This window comes from Lutra lutra, chromosome 6 (assembly GCF_902655055.1).
Source record: "Lutra lutra chromosome 6, mLutLut1.2, whole genome shotgun sequence".
NCBI lineage: Eukaryota > Metazoa > Chordata > Mammalia > Carnivora > Mustelidae > Lutra > Lutra lutra.
In genome coordinates this window covers 74,071,312-74,084,663 of record NC_062283.1, presented here as the reverse complement: position 1 = coordinate 74,084,663, position 13,352 = coordinate 74,071,312, and positions in this window count along the sequence as shown.

Genomic DNA, 13,352 nt, shown 5'->3' with positions numbered 1-13,352 from the left:
AGAATAACCTAGGAGCTTGTTAACAAGGAGAGTCCCTAACCCTGTCCAAGTGATTCTGATTCAGAGATCTGGGTTGGCACCTAGAAATATACATTTTTATTTTTTTTATTTTTTTTTAAGATTTTATTTATTTATTTGACAGAGAGAGATCACAAGTAGATGGAGAAGCAGGCAGAGAGAGAGAGAGAGAGGGAAGCAGGTTTCTCACTGAGCAGAGAGCCCAATGCGGGACTCGATCCCAGGACCCTGAGATCATGACCTGAGCCGAAGGCAGCAGCTTAACCCACTGAGCCACCCAGGCGCCCGAAATATACATTTTTAAAGAGCACTCCAGGATCTAGAATCTAGATCCTCCTGAATTCACGTACCTTGAGAAATGCTGAATGCTTTGTTTCTAAGGTTCTTTCCAGCTATAAAATGTCTTAAAGGACAGAAAGTGGTAAAGAGAGAGCAGAAGAGAACACATGAGTGATGATATAGAAGAAGGACACAAAACATTAATAAAAGACTCATTCTTCATCAGTACATATTACCAATATATCAAGCACAGTACATGGAACTGTTGATAAAGAGATGAAGGGGAGCTCCCAGTCTGCTGAAGTAACAGAAAATAAATAAATGATTATGAGACAGTAATGAAAGTGCAGTAATGGAGGAGAAAACAGAAAGTAACCAACTCTGTCAGTTAGGAGAATACTTGCTGTATTAAAAAAGGATGAGAATAGGAAGGGATCTAAATGGATTAAGGAAATGGAGGTTATAGAGAACCCAAAGTATCTAATGTCACAGAAATAATAAAGAAGAAAAGGAAACTAGGAAGACAGCCTATAAAATTAGGTTGAAGTAGGGAGAGTCCCCGAGAAATTGACAAAGATTGAATTTGACTCTAGGTCCATTGATTCGATATATCTATAAGGCTTTAATCTCTCTGCTTTTTCCTCTCAATTTTTTTCTGCCAAAGTTATACCACTTTTTAATTGAGTTCTTTGGAACAATGAGTCTATATTTCATTTTGTTAAAGAAGCTAGATTATCAGTGTGTCTAAGTAACTAAATCACAATATTATCATTCTTTTGTAGAGTTACTGGCTTCTGAATATTGAGATTTATTGGTCATTCTGAATTATTTGAAATCTGTTGATTATTTCCATTTGTTGTTGTTTCCTTGGATGCTCTGAAACAGAATTCTTTAAATAATTTTTAACCACACAAGAATCACTTAACCAGACTTTATTCTTCTACATTCGAATGACATTTAAAGCAAAACTGGGTCCGTGTGTGTGTGTATGTGTGTGTGTGTGTGTGTGTATTTGAAAAGGCAAGTCGATTGTTACATCCACGTATGGAAATAGTTTAACATCTCAACAATCTATCATAATTTATGTATAAAAAAATGATACCCAGTTGTTAAAGTTTTTACTTCTGTTCCTGTTTTTATCTTTTTTTCCAAAAAAATAACACTTTAGCTCTATTAATCATATTTGGAAAAAGCATCTTATAAGAAAAGCAAGAGAAAAAATATTTTTTACTTTTCTGTAACAATTCTCATTTAATATCTTTATACATAATTCATAGGTGAATATCTATAGTTCATGTGTATGTATTTTATAAATTAATAAATATAATCATATGCATGCTTATTTTAAAATTAATTTATTTTTCTTTTTCTATCTTTTTTATTTTCCTCTCTCCTTCTACTCTTCTTTATTATACTAACACATCCTAATATCCTTCTCTGAGATGACTCGTATCAATGCCTAGTGTCTTTGCCTGTGCTATGTCCCTTGTCATGTAATTTTATACACATATTAGCTATGCTCATAGGCAGACACACACATATATCTGATTTTTTTCATTGTTTACTATGCTGTGACAGACAGGCTGTCTGAGATTCCTGATATTCTCACCCTCGTATAATTCCCTCACCTTGAGTAAGGGTGTGACCTATGAGTTGCTTCTAGTAAATTGAATATAGCAAAGGTGATGGGGGTACATGATTATATGTATGTGATTATATTACATAAAATTATAATGCCTATCTTGATGAAAGCTTGTCTCTCTGTTGCTGGTTTTGAAGAAGCAAGAGGCCATATTGGAAAAACTCACATGGCAAGGAACTGAGGGCATTTGCCAGCTGACAATCAGAGAGAAACTTGGGCTCTCAGTCTACCAACTCACAAGGAATCAAATACTGCCAGCAACATGAGCTGAGAAGTGACTCCTTCCCTAGTCAAGCCTCAGATAAGACCCCAGCCTCAGCTGTCACCTTGATTGCTGACTTCTAGGACCCTGAGGAGAGGACTCGGTTAAACCACGCCCAGACTCCTGTTGCAGAAACTCAAGAAAACTCATGTTTTAATCCACTAAACTACTGGTAATATCGTTATGGCAACAATAGATAAATAATATATATGTAAAATGGGATTATATGGAACACATTAAAAGGTAACTATCTCTTAATCTCAGGAAATAAACTGAGGGTTGCTGTGGGCGGGGGAGGGATAGGGTGGCTGGGTTTTGGACATTGGGGAGGGTATGTGCTATGGTTAGTGCTGTGAATTGTGTAAGAATGATGATTCACAGACTTGTACCCCTGAAGCAAATAATACATTATATGTTAATTTAAAAAAAAATAAAAAAATAAAATAAATTTCAAAACTTACACCCCCCCCAAAGGTAACTATCTCAGTTTTGCCTGAGGCCTGACTATTTGATCATCTAGATGGAATGTGCAAAGTAGAGTACTGAAAAGCAAATTTTAGACCATTTCCCAAACGTGTCTTCAAGATAAAAGAATTGTGGTTAAAGACACCAGAGTCGGAGAGAGCTTATCAGTTTGTGGAGAGCCAATTCCTGATCCTGTAAGATCACTAGGTGGAAGGACTTACTCTTCACCTTAAGTCTAATGAGAGAAAATTCAAAGAAGTTCTTTAGTGGGGCGCCTAGGTGGCTCATTCAGTTAAGCATCTGCCGTCAGCTCAGGTCATGATCCCAGGGTCCTAAGATAGAGTCCCATGTGAGGCTCCCTGCTCAGTGGGAAATCTGCATCTCCATCTCCCTCTGTCCCTCCCCTCTCCACTCATGTTCTCTCTCAAATAAATACAAATAAAATCTTAAAAAAAAAGAAAAAAGAAAAGAAAAGAAACTATTTGGAGAGTTTGATACATGACCCCAGTGCCTACAGAGTTAAAAAGTGAGTGAATTACTAAAGGAGGCTTGGTAGGAGAGTAGGTCATTATTGGGAATTAACTGTGGCCTATCAAAAGACCAAAAGTGACATTGGGGAGGGTATGTGCTATGGTGAGTGCTGTGAAGTGTGTAAACCTGATGATTCACAGACCTGTACCCCTGGGGATAAAAATATATTATATGTTTATAAAAAATAAAATTTAATTAAAAAAAAAAGACCAAAAGTGTATCTTTCCTATGGGCAAGATGCGGGCCACAGAAGAGAAAGTTGGGGTGAAGTTATTAAAAGTCCTGCCTAAGAGGGCTCTCTAGAGTGGTGTCTCAGCAGAGGGAGGCTGAAATGCACCAGCAGATGCTCAGGGAACTAGGAAGCAGTTAGAAACTACCAGACAAAAGAGTTACATCAGCCCAAGTCAGGTGAATTGCAGGGAGACATGTCTAGCTCTCCAAAGAATCTGCAGACTCTGTATTAGAAGTAGAGTCAGACTCAAACATCCACCAAGTCCAGAGAGTGCCAACTCAGGCTAACTTAGTCACATAATATCTTTCTTGATCCTGTACCTTTTTTTTCCCTTCCTCCCTTCTTCTACCAGTACTCCTTTGATTCTGGAGGAGCCAGAAACTGATGTTAAATGATTGTGGGAGGAAGGGTAGAAACACAGGAAGGTAGTTAGCTTCCTCTTTGGCATCAAACCAGAGCTAGGGAGAGGAGAAGCTTTAATTTTGAATGAAGTCTTTAATTATTACACTGGCTGGACATATTAATTACTGAACCAAGTCTTTTTTAAACTAAAATGATTTAAAGATGTTTTACTATTCAGTAGTGAGCAGTAAACTATGAGTTTACCCTATATTTTATCCAACAGCCAAAATTCTAGAGCTCTACTAAACAGTGCATAAGAACGACCATAGGTGAGAAATAATGCCTGTGATTACATCCCATAAATCCTGCTCTTTCAGTGTTTTTCTGCACTTTTTTTCACTCAACTAAACTTCACAGAAGTCCAGCTTCTCACAAGTCATCTCCTATAACTCTAATGCATTTATTCATAAAGGTTTGAATTAAGCATAAATCTATTTGACGTGTTGACGGGCACACTCTTTTCCCCTATCAGGTTTTATTTACTTGTTTGCTCCTTTGAGCAGCAATTTTGATATTAAGGATGCAGCAATTAACATCATGTATATAAATGTTTAAATATTGAGCTTTTCATTTTTTGGTTGAATGATACACACAAATACACACATATATTGATAAAGGCTGAAAGACTTAACATTTCCACCAGGAATAAATGAGAGTGATTTTCATCATGTCTCAGCCAGACATAAATGTGAAAACATAGATTTTTCCAGTCCACTGGGTGCAAAGTGATAACTGCCATTATATTAATTAATATTTCTTGGAAGAGCAGCAAATCTGAGCATTTCATGGTTTTACAGAACACAGATGTTTAGATTGGTAGAGGTTTGTGTAAAGATCACTAAAATGTTTACCTAGATATTATAAACCTGAAACCTAGAGAAGTTTGATTGACTTGCCAGGATCACACAGTTCCTCACTGACAAACGAACTAAACACTGCAATTGTCATTCCTTATTTTTCAAGGCAAGACCCCTTTAATCACAAGACACTCTTTATCAGGAAAACATTTGATTAGCAAAGAAATGAATAAGCACCATGAGTTCCAAGAAAGGAGAGAAAGGTCATTATGAGCTATAATAAGCACAGAAAAAAGAAAGTAAATGTTTAGAAAGAGCAAAAATAAAGACTTATTTGAGAGAAAGTCAAAGAATGTGGCTTGCATAAAAAAGTTTCTTTAATGGGAATGACAAAAGTAAAATTGTAAAGGTAGGCATAAATAGATTTTACTTTCAATACCAGGTTAAGGTATTTGTACTTTATATTATAAACTAAAATGAAGCCTTTGAATGGGAGTGTAGAATAATGAGCAGTATTTTAGAAAAAGTGATATGGAATGTCAATACAGAACAGATGTTTGAAAATATAAATTTAAACTATTTTTTTCTTCAAAACAGTTACTTTGTACTTGCTGAGACTTATTGTACTCTAATAGATATATATACACATATGCTCCACATCTTTCAAAATAATTATCTGACTACATTATTTTTGTCATGAAGTTGCAGTGGATAAAAAATCAGAGCTTTTACTTCTAGCAAGGCTAATCAAGTCTTTCTGGCTATTACCTTTTTACTCTACATGTTCTCTTACAAGCTATTCTGCCTTGGAGGTGACCAGCAACTGTGAGTGACCAAGTTCTTACCCATCTAGGTCAAGTTTATGCAGAAAGGCTTGAAAAACAGATGTTTCCTTTAAAAAAAATTTTTTTGACCACAAAGCATCTATATTAAATGACTGTATTTAAATAATAAAGGAAATCTTATACAAGATAAGAGACAAAATGTCCTTAAAATGTCTTTAAAAGAACTACATTCACTCAATACATAAGCTGGTCTTTGGAAAGATGTCAGACATAAGGTAACCTCAAGAAATCAATGAGGTTAAAAGCCGTTAGTGATTTACTGTTTTGTGATAAACAACAGTATGCCAATTATCTAAAAGAATTACTCACACAGCAAAATTCGACTTATGCCTTTAGTGTGAGGACAATTCTATATTTAAAAAAATCCATACATATGCTTTTTAAAAATTTTGATATAGTTAATACACAGTATTAAATTAGTTGGAAGTGTACAAGATAGTGATTCAACCATTCCACACATTACTCAGTGCTCATGGTGATAGGTATACTCTTAATCCCCTTCACCTATTTCACATATCTCCCTACCCAACTGCCCTCTGGTAAACATCAATTTGTTCTTTATAGTTAAGAGTCTGTTTTTTGGATTGTCTCTAATTTGCTCATTTGTTTCACTTCTTAAATTCCACACATCAGTGAAATCATATGGTATTTGCCTGTCTCTGACTGACTTATTTCCCTTAGTATTATATTTTCTAGCTCCATCCACGTTGTTGCAAATGACAAAATTTCATTCTTTTTATGGCAAATAATATTATATTGTGTAGATACATGCCACATCTTCTTTATCCATTCTTCTATCGATGACATTTGAGCTGCTTCCATATCTTGGCTATTGTAAATAATGCCCCAATAATCATGATCTTTTCAAATTAATATTTTCATTTCCTTTGGATAAATATCCAGCAGTGGAATTATTGAATAATATGATAGTTCAATTTTTAATTTCTTGAGAAACCTCCATAATGTTTTCCACAGTGGCTGTACCAGCTGCCGCCAACAGTGCATGAGGGTTCCTTTTTCTCCACATTCTCACTAACACTTGTTCCGTGGGTTTTTCTTTTAAACCATTCTGACAGGTGCGAAATTTGATTTGTGTTTCCCTGATGATGAGTGACGTTGAGCATATTTTCATGTGTCTGTTGGTTATCTGTATTTCTTCTCTGGAGAATATCTGTTCATGTATTCTGCCCATTTTTAAATTGGGTTATTTGATTTTTTTTTTTTTTTTTTTTTTTTGGTGTTAAGTTGGATAGGTTCTTTATATACTTTGGATACTGAGCCTTTATCAGATATGTCATTCGCAAATATTTTCTCCCATTCTGTAGTTTCCTTTGATAGTTTCCTCTGCTGTGTGAGAAGCTTTATATTTTGATATAGCCCTAATAGTGTATTTTTGCTTTTGTTTCCCTTGCCTCAGGAGGCATACCTAGAAAACAGTTGCTACAACTGATGTCAAAGAAATTACTGCATGTGCCCTCTTGTAGAACTTTTGTGGTCTCACGTTTGGGTCTTTAATCCATTTTGAGTTTATTTTTGTGTATGGTATAAAAAGTGGTCCAGTTCCATTCTTTTGCATGTAGCTGTCCAGTTTTCCCAACACCATTTACTGAAGAGACTGTCTTTCCTATTTCATTTTCTCATCTACTTTATTGAAGATAAATTGGCCATATAATCATGGGTTTATTTCTGGGCTTTCTAACCTGTTCCATTGATCTATCTGTCTATTTTTGTGCCAATGCCATACTGTTTTTATTACTACACTTTGTAGTCTATCTTGAAATGTGGGATTGTGAAACACATACATATACTTTTTGAGAGTTATTAACAGTAGTATAAAATACTATACAAATTAAGATATATGTCATAGTATTAAATAGACTACAGTTACTCAGATTAAAAACTTCCATAAAAGTGGATAATTCTAAAAAAAAAAGTTTTAAAATGGTGACAAGAAAGTAAAAGAAACAAAAAAAATCTATAACAGAAGTTTATAAGATTATTTTTAAAAAAGCATTTGGTGAGCCTACAACAGAATGAAACATCTGAGGATATTTGGCTAAGAAATACAAATAAACATAAGCTCTGTTTCAATTGAGTATGTTCAACATAAGAAGTTTATATCCCTTAGAGATATTTTTGAAAATGATCTCAGAAAGTTTGAATTTACACATGAGAATTTATAATCTCAGTTCAAATCTATAAATGTTATTACACCCAGTTATGTGCTTAAGATTTTGACTTATGTTGGATCATCAAGCTTATGAAATATGGTCTTTACTTTCTTTTTTATTTTTAAAGGTTAATTAATTAATTTATTTATTTGAGAGAGAGAGAAACAGAGAGCAAAAGAGCACAAGCAGGGGGAGGGGTACAATGAGAGTGAAAAGCAGGGAGCCAGATGTGGGCCTCCATGCATGGCTCCTAATTAGGGGCTGGATCCCAGGACCCTGGGATCATGACTTGAGCCAAAGGCAGATGCTTAATCAATAGAGCCACCCAGGTGCCCCAAATATGGTCTTTACTTTCATGTCACTTAAAGTATAAGATGAATAGATACCTGAGTACATTGCTTTTTTTTTTTTAAGATTTTATTTATTTATTTGACAGAGAGAGATCACAAGTAGTCAGAGAGGCAGGCAGAGAGAGAGAGAGAGAAGGAAGCAGGCTCCCTGCCAAGCAGAGAGCCCGATGCGGGACTGGATCCCAGGACCCCGAGATCATGACCTGAGCCAAAGGCAGAAGCTTAACCCACTGAGCCACGCAGGCACCCAACTTTTTTTTTTTTAATACATTGCTTATTAACCAGCACTCACTTGCTGTTAAAAAGTCATTTTTGTCACTGTCAAAAATAATATATTGAGAAAGATGTGAGTCTCTCAGTTTGATGATTTTTGTGTTATTTTCTTAGACTACGCAAGGCCAGTGTTTTCTCATCATGATATTTTTAAAATGTACTTTAATTTTCCTTTTTCAGGAAAAGCATACTTTCTTACTGTTTCCTCTAACCTTAAATGGAAGCTATCATCTATACTACTAACTTAGCACTTATTACTTGTCTTTCTTTCCCTTATTCAACACATACCTAGTGCATTTATTATGATTCATCCACTATTCCAAACACCTTTTAATATTTCTGGTAATATTTTTAAGGCTATATATTTAGGGAAATATCCAGCCCTCAACTAATTCTATAGCTCTGTCAGGCCAAGGAAATGCAAATATAAATATAAATATATACACATGTGCACATACACACACACACACAATACATATACATTTGTTAAGCATACATACTACTATTTTTTTAAGATTTTATTTATTTATTTTAAAGACAGAAAGAGAGTTGCAGGGGGTGGGAAGGAGAGGGAAACTCCAGCAGGCCTGCTGAGCGCAGAGCCCAACACCGGCCTTGATTCCACGACTCTGAGATCAAGACCTGAGCTGAAATCAAGAGTCAGATATTTAACCAACTGAGCCACCCAGGTATACCAGGTGTACATATACTACTATTTAATGTAGCTAGCGCCTACCTACATGGGTTCTCTTTTAGTATAGTATGACATCTGGACTCAAACTACTATGGTTCAAAGGCTGGTTCCAGGGTTGGCTACCTGTGTGATTTTGTGTAGTTATTTGACCTGAGCCTTGTTTCCAAATCTGCCAAATTAAGCACAAGCTTCAGAAGATTATAATAAATAGTAACTGAGATGATGTGTGGCACGGTCTTTCAGTACCTGACTGGTAGATAATGCATGCCAGTTATTAGTATTTAAGTAGGAAGGTAGTTAAAACATTGTTAATGTGACATAGTCTTTAACTTTTCTTTTTTGTTTTATTTTTTCAGTGTTCCAAGATTCATTGTTTTGCACCACACCCAGTGCTCCATGCATTATGTGCCCTCCTTAATACTCATCACTAGGCTTGGTGGGGGGTAACATAGTCTTTAATTTCAGAATATAGAAATCAGGGTAACCTCGAAAAGTCTAGCAATAGAGAAGAATTTTCGGAAAAAAAGAGCAAGTCATTTAGCTTTTGATGACTTAGTTTCTCATTTGTAGAACTTTTTAAAATATAATTTTCTCTGACGCCCATTCAAACTCTACTATTCTTTTTTAAAAAGGTTTATTTATTTATTTGAGGGTGGGGAGAGAGAGAAAGACAGTGGCGGCGGGGGGGGGGGGGGGGGGGGGGGGCGGTTGGTGGTGCAGGGAACAGAAGGAGAGGGAGAAGGAGAATATTCTGAGTGCAGAGCCCCAAGCAGGGTTTGATCTCACAACCCTGAGATCATGACCTGAACATAAACCAAGAGTTGGATGCTTAACTGACTGCACTACCCAAGTGCTCCCTACTATTCTTTTATTCTTTCTCTATAACAGAGTTTGTCAGCTTCTAATCTTCAAGATACAGTAGGAGTCTGACATACAAAGTATGAAAGTCTTGTGATAAAGAACTTATCACCCTTTACACAGCTTTTCCTTTGTATACTCATTGCCTGCCTCTCTAAGGTGACAGGACATAGTTAAATAAAGCTTATGAAAGAATGAGATATTCCCCAAAAATAAGGCATTATTTATTAGTGAAGCCAAAATATTGAGTTACTAGAAAAGAGATAGGTAACTGTTGCACCAATAGTTCAATGCTACTCAGTTGGGATACATTTAACAGGCAATGCTTTTGTCATAGTAATTCAGGAAAAAGTAACTGCCAAGCACTTTCTCAAGCAGTTGAAAAGAAAAAAATCAAACTCTGTGGAGGGCAGAGGTAGGCTAGTGTCCTCTCTTTTTCCTTCCCAACTATCCTAAATCACATATATCACAATCTTTACAGTGTTTTGACCTTTTAACATTTTCAGTATGAAGAAAAGATTATGATTTCTTAAATCTCCATACTCTGTAGGAAGTTTTTCCTAATAGAATGAGTTTGAATAATTTGTGTTAAACAATCTCGATCTCCTCACAGATAGTAATGGACTATAACAGTGTTATCTGGATCTCATTTCAATGCTTTGCTCAGCTTAATTGCAACAAATTCCATCATCCTTTCCAATTCAATTATCTCTATCAAATGTTTTTGAATCCCAATCTGTGCCTTGGAGGGAAACCTTGCTTATTGACCTCAACGTAATTATCAGCAGCCATCCATGAAGCACAGCATGTATCGTACAAATATTTGGAATGATCATCTATTGTGCCAGGAACTTTAAAAATCGTCTTGCTTCACACATGATTTGTCCTCTAAAAATATCGACAGACACTGTTAACTTGACAAGAGAGGAAAAGGAAAAAAAAATAATTAGATGCGGGTGGGTGAAAGAGAGTAGTACTCAGTGTTTGAAAGGCAATTTCAGATCATCACTAATTACAGGAAAAAAGGAAGGGACAGAAGTAATGAGAATGTCATAATATAATATTCAAAGAAATAAACAGGAATAAGCAAGCAGAAAGGCTCTCTGATGATACCTCTCTTCTGGACATTTTTTTGGTCCCCTTTCTTCAAAGTTTATTAATGGCAAAAGAGGGAACATTGATGAGAATCAAAGAAATGAAGCTTGTTAGTTTAAGCTTTCTCCTGACAACCCATGCAGAGAGACATAAATTAAGAGTGAGACCTTGAACACTCTCATTCACCTCTTACACTTCAGTTTTCTCAACTGCAGAGTAAGTGTTTTGACTAGACAGTGGCAATGCTACTGTCTACGCCAGCTCTAATTTCTAAGATTTGTATATGCCTGGCTGGTTTGGCTGTCAAGAGAATGTAGTCATCCAAACAACAAATTAAATTAGCTATACCAATTTCTAAATTTCTAAATCAGCAAAACAATTATATATTTTTTTTAATTTTTAGCTGATTTGGCTTTTCCATTGGTTGACAAGAATATACATGTAAAACAATGGAAGCTGATGCAGCCTTAGGAACATGTGTTAAAAACATTCTCAGGAGAACAAAATAAAAATAAATAATATTAGGGACATGATGATAGAATAGTGTTGAGAGTTTGAAATATGACTTTGGAGATATATCAGTGTTTACAAGAAAGAGAACCTACTAAAAAGCAAGACAGACTAAATGATCACGAAAAGTAACTTTTTCTTTTTTTAAAAAAACAGATTTCAAATAGAGTCATCTGAAAATATATCTCTCAGAGTAAAAAAGAAGAAACTCGGGGAATTTAGGAAAAAAAATTAGAGGCCCAAAAATATTTGTTAAATGAATGAATACAAAGTTTATTGGCTACCAACATGAAGAAATGTTTTTTTTTTTTTCTTCTCTAAGCATGTCCCCATGCAAAGCTAGTATCTTGGAGGTTATCATGAATACTTCCTCATTCTAAACCCCTTGAAACTCTCATGACCTCATCAGCAATCAATAAGTCAATTAATAGAAAATGCATTTGTCATCCCTACTGTTCATCTACTGTTCTCCCTTTAAGAATTCCTTGATGAAATTCTGTCCCCTTGTTCTCAGCCTCAGGCTGCTTATCTTCTACCCCATGAGGAGATGTTTATGCACCTTCAATCCTAAAACCTGTGTAGAAAAACTGAATAAGTAAAAATGGTTAACTTAACATTAGTCTCATTGATTTTTTTATATTTCAATAATAGAATGGGATTGTGGGTGAGACAAGTATGAAAATTTGATTTGGTTAGATTAAGTGTGGCTTATCAATCAACATACATATATCACTGACCTAACATAAAAAAGCCCTTTAAAATATATGACTGAGTCCATTGCCAAGGAGGTCACAATCTATACTATTTATAGAAATAACTATAAACATATAAAAAGCTAAGAAAAATAATGCAATAATTCCAGTGTACTAAGTGAATAATTCACTGACTACACACATACACACACAAATTGTTCTGAGTTGAGAGGAGGAGTAAGATCTCTGTGAACTACAATGTTTCTTGGAATAATTTATATAAACAGATTGACATTATTAAGTATTTAAAAGTAGATGCTGGGACGCCTGGGTGGCTCACTTGGTTAAGCAGCTGCCTTCGGCTCAGGTCGTGATCCCAGCCTCCTGGGATCGAGTCCCACATCGGGCTCCTTGCTCAGCAGGGAGCCTGCTTCTCCCTCTGCCTCTGCCTGCCACTCTATCTGCTTCTGCTCGCTCTCTCTGTCAAATAAATAAATAAAATCTTAAAAAAAAAAAAGTAGATGCTATTGACTATAAAATCAGGATTGTATAAAAGAATGGCACATAGGGACGCCTGGGTGGCTCAGTTGGTTAAGTAGCTGCCTTCGGCTCAGGTCATGATCCCAGCGTCCTGGAATCGAGTCCCACATCGGGCTCCTTGCTCGGGAGGGAGCCTGCTTCTCCCTCTGCCTCTGCCTGCCATTCTGTCTGCTTGTGCTCGCTCTCTCTCCCTCTCTCTCTGACAAATAAATGAATAAAATCTAAAAAAAAAAAAAAAAAAGAATGGCACATAGTGGAGGAGGTAGGTAGAATTTGAGAGGGTCATTGTGAAAAACCAGTGGAGTTAGAATCTGATGTGCTTCTACCCTTCAGTTGATTAGAATAAATCTAACCATTTTTTTTTATATTTTTAATTTTTTATTTTTCAGCATAACAGTATTCATTATTTTTGCACCACACCCAGTGCTCCATGCAATCTGTGCCCTCTACAATACCCACCACCTGGTGCCCCAACCTCCCACCCCCCACCCTTCAAAATTCTCAGATCGTTTTTCAGAGTCCATAGTCTCTCATGGTTCACCTCCCCTTCCAATTTCCCTCAACTCCCTTCTCCTCTCCATCTCCCCTTGTCCTCCATGCTATTTGTTATGCTCCACAAATAAGTGAAACCATATGATAATTGACTCTCTCTGCTTGACTTATTTCACTCAGCATAATCTCTTCCAGTCGGGTCCA